At 47.3% G+C, this 8,574-nt stretch overlaps 3 protein-coding genes across 5 annotated transcripts in view; 1 reads left to right on the forward strand and 2 right to left on the reverse strand.

Annotated features, from left to right (window-relative positions):
- LOC134294681 (loricrin-like) overlaps nucleotides 1-8,574 on the forward strand; it is a 676,447-nt gene that overhangs the window by 253,273 nt on the left and 414,600 nt on the right. The gene's annotated exons all lie outside the window — the stretch shown is intronic.
- Nucleotides 1-8,574, reverse strand: part of LOC134294684 (oocyte zinc finger protein XlCOF6-like) — a 196,020-nt gene that overhangs the window by 165,248 nt on the left and 22,198 nt on the right. The window lies entirely within an intron of this gene.
- Nucleotides 1-8,574, reverse strand: part of LOC134294654 (zinc finger protein 658B-like) — a 334,996-nt gene that overhangs the window by 71,656 nt on the left and 254,766 nt on the right. The gene's annotated exons all lie outside the window — the stretch shown is intronic.

The following is an 8,574-nucleotide window of genomic DNA, read 5'->3' on the forward strand; positions in this document are numbered from 1 at the left end:
AGGTCTGTGTGTTCGTTTGTTGCCTTGAATTGGTTGCCAGGCCAATAGTATTTCGCACTGCATTGTTTTTTAACTGTCAAACTACCTCCTCTCTATTCAGCCCTCGGACCAGTGCCGTGTTTTTACACCAATGTTTTTTAAGCTGGTAATGTTGTATGCTGACTGTGACTTCAGTTATATTTTATGTCTCATTGACCCAACATTTCCTTGAATACAGAAGAGTCTCACTGATCAAAGCTGAACGGGCCTACCTAAGCTTCCATAAGGACATATCTTGGATTGGACTGGTAGAAGTGAAGCGTATTACACATCATTATGATTTTCCTAATAAAGCACCAAAAATTCATGTTATACAACCAATGTGACAGAAGAAGTCGTTCAATATGCAGTAATGTTATGTTGTTATTGCTTAATTTATGAATTTGGCTGCAAAATATCACGATATAATGGAATCGTTGACTACATAAATGGGTAGTTTTTTTCCAGAGGCTAGACGGTTGGCTGTCATGGAGTGTGTCTTTGTGTCATGGGTTGTGGGGAGTGGGCGTGGGCCAATGGTGGCCGGCCCCCCGGGTCTGAGGGGCTTGGGCCCACATTTCGAAAGCAGACGGGAAGAATGCATGCCCTTCCCCGTGGGTTCTGTGGTGTGGGCTTGGGGCCGGCCAACGGTGGCCGGCCCCCCGGGTCTGAGGGGCTTGGGCCCACATTTCCTGGTTTTTTACTTCTCTCTCTGTCTCTGGGATGCGTGCCGGCCAACGGTGGCCGGCCTAGTATTTTAAAGTGTGGGCCACAATTTATTCCCTCTCTGGGAAGCGTGCTGGCCAACGGTGGCCGGCCCCCCTGGGCAGTATTTTAAAGTGTGGGCCACTCTTATTCCCTCTCTGGGAAGCGTGCCGGCCAACGGTGGCCGGCCTAGTATTTTATTGTGTGGGCCACAATTTATTCCCTCTCTGGGAAGCGTGCCGGCCAACGGTGGCCGGCCCCCCTGGGCAGTATTTCAAAGTGTGGGCCACTCTTTTTCCCTCTCTGGGAAGCGTGCCGGCCAACGGTGGCCGGCCTAGTATTTTAAAGTGTGGGCCACTCTTATTCCCTCTCTGGGATGCGTGCCGGCCAACGGTGGCCGGCCCCCCTGGGCAGTATTTCAAAGTGTGGGCCACTCTTTTTCCCTCTCTGGGAAGCGTGCCGGCCAACGGTGGCCGGCCTAGTATTTTAAAGTGTGGGCCACAATTTATTCCCTCTCTGGGAAGCGTGTCGGCCAACGGTGGCCGGCCTAGTATTTTAAAGTGTGGGCCACTCTTATTCCCTCTCTGGGATGCGTGCCGGCCAACGGTGGCCGGCCCCCCTGGGCAGTATTTCAAAGTGTGGGCCACTCTTTTTCCCTCTCTGGGAAGCGTGCCAGCCAACGGTGGCCGGCCTAGTATTTTAAAGTGTGGGCCACAATTTATTCCCTCTCTGGGAAGCGTGCCAGCCAACGGTGGCCGGCCTAGTATTTTATTGTGTGGGCCACAATTTATTCCCTCTCTGGGAAGCGTGCCGGCCAATGGTGGCCGGCCCCCCTGGGCAGTATTTCAAAGTGTGGGCCACTCTTTTTCCCTCTCTGGGAAGCGTGCCGGCCAACGGTGGCCAGCCTAGTATTTTAAAGTGTGGGCCACTCTTATTCACTCTCTGGGATGCGTGCCGGCCAACGGTGGCCGGCCTAGTATTTTAAAGTGTGGGCCACAATTTATTCCCTCTCTGGGAAGCGTGCTGGCCAACGGTGGCCGGCCCCCCTGGGCAGTATTTTAAAGTGTGGGCCACAATTTATTCCCTCTCTGGGAAGCGTGCCAGCCAACGGTGGCCGGCCTAGTATTTTATTGTGTGGGCCACAATTTATTCCCTCTCTGGGAAGCGTGCCGGCCAATGGTGGCCGGCCCCCCTGGGCAGTATTTCAAAGTGTGGGCCACTCTTTTTCCCTCTCTGGGAAGCGTGCCGGCCAACGGTGGCCAGCCTAGTATTTTAAAGTGTGGGCCACTCTTATTCACTCTCTGGGATGCGTGCCGGCCAACGGTGGCCGGCCTAGTATTTTAAAGTGTGGGCCACAATTTATTCCCTCTCTGGGAAGCGTGCTGGCCAACGGTGGCCGGCCCCCCTGGGCAGTATTTTAAAGTGTGGGCCACTCTTATTCCCTCTCTGGGAAGCGTGCCGGCCAACGGTGGCCGGCCTAGTATTTTATTGTGTGGGCCACAATTTATTCCCTCTCTGGGAAGCGTGCCGGCCAACGGTGGCCGGCCCCCCTGGGCAGTATTTCAAAGTGTGGGCCACTCTTTTTCCCTCTCTGGGAAGCGTGCCGGCCAACGGTGGCCGGCCTAGTATTTTAAAGTGTGGGCCACTCTTATTCCCTCTCTGGGATGCGTGCCGGCCAACGGTGGCCGGCCTCCCTGGGCAGTATTTCAAAGTGTGGGCCACTCTTTTTCCCTCTCTGGGAAGCGTGCCGGCCAACGGTGGCCGGCCTAGTATTTTAAAGTGTGGGCCACAATTTATTCCCTCTCTGGGAAGCGTGTCGGCCAACGGTGGCCGGCCTAGTATTTTAAAGTGTGGGCCACTCTTATTCCCTCTCTGGGATGCGTGCCGGCCAACGGTGGCCGGCCCCCCTGGGCAGTATTTCAAAGTGTGGGCCACTCTTTTTCCCTCTCTGGGAAGCGTGCCGGCCAACGGTGGCCGGCCTAGTATTTTAAAGTGTGGGCCACTCTTATTCCCTCTCTGGGATGCGTGCCGGCCAACGGTGGCCGGCCCCCCTGGGCAGTATTTCAAAGTGTGGGCCACTCTTTTTCCCTCTCTGGGAAGCGTGCCAGCCAACGGTGGCCGGCCTAGTATTTTAAAGTGTGGGCCACAATTTATTCCCTCTCTGGGAAGCGTGCCGGCCAACGGTGGCCGGCCTAGTATTTTAAAGTGTGGGCCACAATTTATTCCCTCTCTGGGATGCGTGCCGGCCAACGGTGGCCGGCCTAGTATTTTAAAGTGTGGGCCACAATTTATTCCCTCTCTGGGAAGCGTGCCAGCCAACGGTGGCCGGCCTAGTATTTTAAAGTGTGGGCCACAATTTATTCCCTCTCTGGGATGCGTGCCGGCCAATGGTGGCCGGCCTAGTATTTTAAAGTGTGGGCCACAATTTATTCCCTCTCTGGGAAGCGTGCCAGCCAACGGTGGCCGGCCTAGTATTTTAAAGTGTGGGCCACAATTTATTCCCTCTCTGGGAAGCGTGCCGGCCAACGGTGGCCGGCTTAGTATTTTAAAGTGTGGGCCACTCTTATTCCCTCTCTGGGAAGCGTGCCGGCCAACGGTGGCTGGCCTAGTATTTTAAAGTGTGACCCTTGCCGCCTGTGGCTGTATCTTTCTTTTCTTTTGTTTTAGCTGCCTGTCGGCCTACGTGGTCGTGTTTCCCATGATGCGCCGCATCTCTCTTCTCTCGCAGCTGTCCCTCTGTACATATTGAGGCTATTTAGCTAAGATCCTTCCTTTGTTGCGGGCCACAATTTTTTCCCTCTCTGGTATGCATGCCGGCCAACTGTGGCCGGCCCATTTTAACATATGGGCCTTGCCACCTGTGGCTTTTTCTTTCTTTTCTTTTCTTTGGTTTTAGCTGCCTGTCGGCCTACGTGGTCGTGTTTCCCACGATGCGCCGCATCTCTCTTGTCTCGCGGCTGTCGTTCTTTACCCATTTTGCCATCAGGCAATAAATCAAACCAACGTCGCAGAAATCTTACATTTCTTGGGAGGGGGAGGAGCTTGACCACTGGGGTATAATGGCCTCCAGTATTGATGCCTGGGGAAAGTCATTGCGCATAGTGGCAGGCAGCAAAATGTGTCTCTTGGCCAATGTCCCCCAATGCCCTAAAATTTTGACAGATTTACGGGCACTGAAACAATGATACACATTAGTAGAAGCAAGAACTTTCACAGTGATGGAACCCCTATTGAATGAACAGGAAATAACAATTCAAAAGCAGGAACAGATTTTTTGCAATTGGTAAAGTTTTTCTATATGAAATATAAAATTGTGCAATAAATCTTAGGAAAGGGCAAACGCTCTGCAATTTAGAGAACAAGCAGTGTTCTCCCACTGTACCAAATTTGATCAGTATAGCTGAAAAAATGAGAGCAGGAGAGCCCCCGAACCCCCCCCCTCTGGGGCTGTTTTTGGGTGACCGCGCATGCGCGTCCGCCATTAACGAATTAATTTTGAAGATAACGAATTTTCGTTAATTTCGAAAAATCTTGGGGGCAAAATTCGGAAATACCTTCAAAAACGAAACGCTGACCCCCTCTAGTTTTGAAACGAGTTTAGAATCAAATTTTTCGTGGATCGATCAAGCCTACTGGCTGATAGACCTCTGCCTTGTATGTTTTGCCCCATTTCCCCTTCCGCTACCCCCCCCCCCCCGGTTATTGTGCTTTAGTTTCTTTATATTTTAAATGTACTAAACATACCAAGTCTGTATGTAACTGTGACCTTTATTTCCTGTGCTGGTGTATGACCGAAATAAATGATGTGATTTGAAATTTGATCCAGATCTATTGTTGTTCGCATTGACAGTGCTCTCTGTATATAGGTGAACTACCCTGTTTTCCCTTAAAAAAGAGCCCCCATGTGAGAATGTCCCTTTAAAAAGAGCCCCCAAGTGAGAATGTCCCCCAAAAGAGCCCCCATGTGAGAATGTCCCTTAAAAATGAGTCCTTAAAAGTTACATTAACTTCTTTAAAGGCACTTAGATGATGGTCACAAAGTTAATAACTGATCACTTTGGATCTAACTGGGATGCTTTCCCTTCCTACTCAGACTCTACAAATAAACTTAAACAAGTCTCCTAACTTGCTTAATTCAACACAACTAGAGATCTGAGTTTCCCTGGTTTCCCTAACCTGGAACCAGTGTCTTCCCTGTGACTAAAAATCACAGACTACAATTTGAACTACCTTGGTTTCCCTAAACCTGGAACCAGTGCCTTCCCTGTGACTAAAAATCACAGACTACAATTTGAACTACCTTGGTTTCCCTAAACCTGGAACCAGTGTCTTCCCTGTGACTAAAAATCACAGACTACAATTTGAACTACCTTGGTTTCCCTAAACCTGGAACCAGTGTCTTCCCTGTGACTAAAAATCACAGACTACAATTTGAACTATCTTAGTTTCCCTAAACCTGGAACCAGTGTCTTCCCTGTGACTAAAAATCACAGACTACAATTTGAACTACCTTGGTTTCCCTAAACCTGGAACCAGTGTCTTCCCTGTGACTAAAAATCACAGACTACAATTTGAACTACCTTGGTTTCCCTAAACCTGGAACCAGTGTCTTCCCTGTGACTAAAAATCACAGACTACAATTTGAACTACCTTGGTTTCCCTAAACCTGGAACCAGTGTCTTCCCTGTGACTAAAAATCACAGACTACAATTTGAACTACCTTGGTTTCCCTAAACCTGGAACCAGTGTCTTCCCTGTGACTAAAAATCACAGACTACAATTTGAACTACCTTGGTTTCCCTAAACCTGGAACCAGTGTCTTCCCTGTGACTAAAAATCACAGACTACAATTTGAACTACCTTGGTTTCCCTAACCTGGAACCAGTGTCTTCCCTGTGACTAAAAATCACAGACTACAATTTGAACTACCTTGGTTTCCCTAAACCTGGAACCAGTCTATTTCCTGTGACTCTCAGATCACAGACTAAACTGTTTTTTAAAACATTCCCTCCTTTTCCTTAGTAACGAGGCTCCGCCCTCGTTACTATGGTAACCTGCCTCAGAATGCTGAGCTGGTTACCACGCACTGGTAACTAATACTTACCCTTTTAAACATAGCCAAACAAAATTAAACAAACATGACATCTATAAATCAAAATAAACGCACACTTCTTTACAGAGACCGCATCTCCTTCTAGGTCCACCACCATCTCAAATACAAGAGAAAGAGGGGGGGGGGGTTGAGTAGGTGGCTCCCCGGCTCTGGAATGCCCTCCCGAAATAAATCTGTTTAGCCCCCACACTTCAAGTATTTTGGGTGAGTTTAAAAACATGGCTCTTCAGACAGTCCTTTGATCCTGAGTAATCTCTGGTCAGCTTGATGAACCACTGCTCCGCAGTTGGATGGTTACAGCAGATAGCCGGCCTTCTGCAGGTTCTATTGCGTTTCAGGAATTGTTATAATTTCATACTCTTACAATTTTATTAGTGGGATTTAATGTGCGCTGTTGATATTACTTATGTCTTTATATTTATACTTGTGTATTGTTGTTTATTTGTGGGGCACTTGGAATGCTTCTGTGGCCCCCCCCAGTCCCTTAGGGGAGATGGTGGCAGGGTACAAATGAAGATTTATCATCATCATCATCATCATCATCAATTGCTACACTATGATGGTATGGGATACAATGAAAGCAGTAGCCAGAGGAATTTTATTAAAGAACAACATAATTTAAAGAAAACAAGAAGAAAAAAAGATTAGAATTAGAAATTACGGAATTAGAGATGAAATATATGCTAGAAAAGGATAAACAAAGCTATATAAAAACAACAGCAATGAGAAAACAGAGTTAGAAAAGGCACAAAGAATTTTGATATTTTTAAATGGAGAATTGTCAGACGCCAATTAGAGAGCAAAATAGAGTTTATGAAAGCAACAGTCCAAAAAATAGCTCAACAAACTAAAAAGACTTAAAACACTTAACTTTCAGTGTTATTAAGTAGAACAAGTGGGAAAAACACCAAAAAACAAGAACTGGCAAATAATCCGGATTAGCCAGATATAATCCAGGTTAAATTTAAAGTTCTAGAACGTGACTCAAAAGTTCACAATGGGCTGAAAAACAGAGGCATGAACTAAGCAAGCAGTATTGAAGCCCACAAACCTTTCCCAAAACTCAAAAGTACAAAAAGGAGTTCAAAACAAACAAACGCACAAACTGAGCTAGGGAACTCCCAGTTGAGAGCAGCGAAACAGTGAGACGCTGGCGAGCTCACAGCAACCGCTGGTGGAACATACACCAAACCAAGAGTTAAAGGAGCAGAGCGGGAAAGTGTCGTCAAGCCGGTCCGAAGTCGGGATAAACCAGCAACGCCAAGCTGCTGCAGAAGCAAACGCCAAGCCAGGAGTTAAAGGAGCAGAGCGGGAGAACGTCGTCAAGCCAGTCCGAAGTCGGGATAAGCAGACAGCGCCGGTATCAGGAGCGAAGGTAGTAGTCAGTAAGAGCAGACAGCCACGGAATAGAGAACGACGCCAAGCCACAGATTGAGAGCGAAGAGCAAAGCCGAGTCAAGTTCCAGTCCAAGGTCCAAGGTCCGAGAGGTTGAAGTCATCCAAGAAGGTCACAACACGAAATGGCACAGAGAGCCAAAGCAACGAGGGCAAACAGCAGATAATACAAAATAGCAATAACAGTGCAGTCCAGGAAAACCCACACAATTCCAGCCCTCCCGTTGCAGAATAACCCAGATTAAACTTACATCCGTTGCAAAGTCCCAGTTCAGTCTTCAGTAACACACACAGGAAACCCAGTGGCGCCCAGCAACACCTTGCCACACGCAAGGTATAATGGCCAAACAACCCCAATATATCCAGGTCTCCCTGGGCGTCCAAACTATTCACGCCCAAAGAGCAGGTGTCTCAACTTCTTAATCTGAATCAGAACTCCACACAGCCAATGCCCTTGGGTCAGGCGTTCCTAATTCCTCATCAGAGTCCCAATCATCCTGCCCGTGCCCAACTCTATCCACACCTGTGGACTCCCTCTCACTCCTCCAAGCAGACCAAGTGGGATCTGCTTCTGAAGACACCCAAGCTTCCCCAGCATCAGCAGTATCCATGGGCCCCGATTCGTCCCAAAGCATCTCCGGTGCCCGTGCCCAGTCCGTGCCCAATTCCTCCGTTAACACCTGTTCCCCAGCATCCATTTCCACCTCAGGATCCCCACATAAATCCTGCTCAGAAGACTCCCCATCAGTCTCCCTGACCCTTTTCCTAAACAAATCCTCCAATGAGTCCTCCTCGCGAGGGTTTTTCCTTCCTCTCCTGATCCCACCACTATCATTCACAGTCTCTGAAGGCGCATTCACAACAAGAATACTTTGAATACAGTAATAGAAACTCCAAATTATTAGCCAAGGCAGCACACATTAGAAAGGAAAAAAATAATAACATCCATTAAAGACAAGGAAGGTAAGAATCATACAAGGATGGAAGACAAAATATTAACTTTTCCAAGATCATATCAAGGACTATACTTGGCAAAAGAAAACTCCAAAAGTAAAATAGAGGAATATATTGAGAAATATTGGAAAATAAAGATCCAGGAAACAGATACATTAGTTATGGAACTAAGAGTATTAAAACAAATAAAATTAATTTATTTGCAGAAGATACCTATTTATCAGTGGAAAACCCAATACAACAATGGAGAAAAAATGAAAATTACCTAGAAGAATTTGGGAAAATTAAAAGTTTTGCAAATTAACTGGAACAAGTCAGAAGTGTAGTTATTTAATTATCACTAAGAAGAGATTTTAAAAATAATACAGGAGGGGATAATTAAAATTAAA

The sequence above is a fragment of the Anolis carolinensis genome, unplaced genomic scaffold (genome assembly GCF_035594765.1).
Source record: "Anolis carolinensis isolate JA03-04 unplaced genomic scaffold, rAnoCar3.1.pri scaffold_18, whole genome shotgun sequence".
NCBI lineage: Eukaryota > Metazoa > Chordata > Lepidosauria > Squamata > Dactyloidae > Anolis > Anolis carolinensis.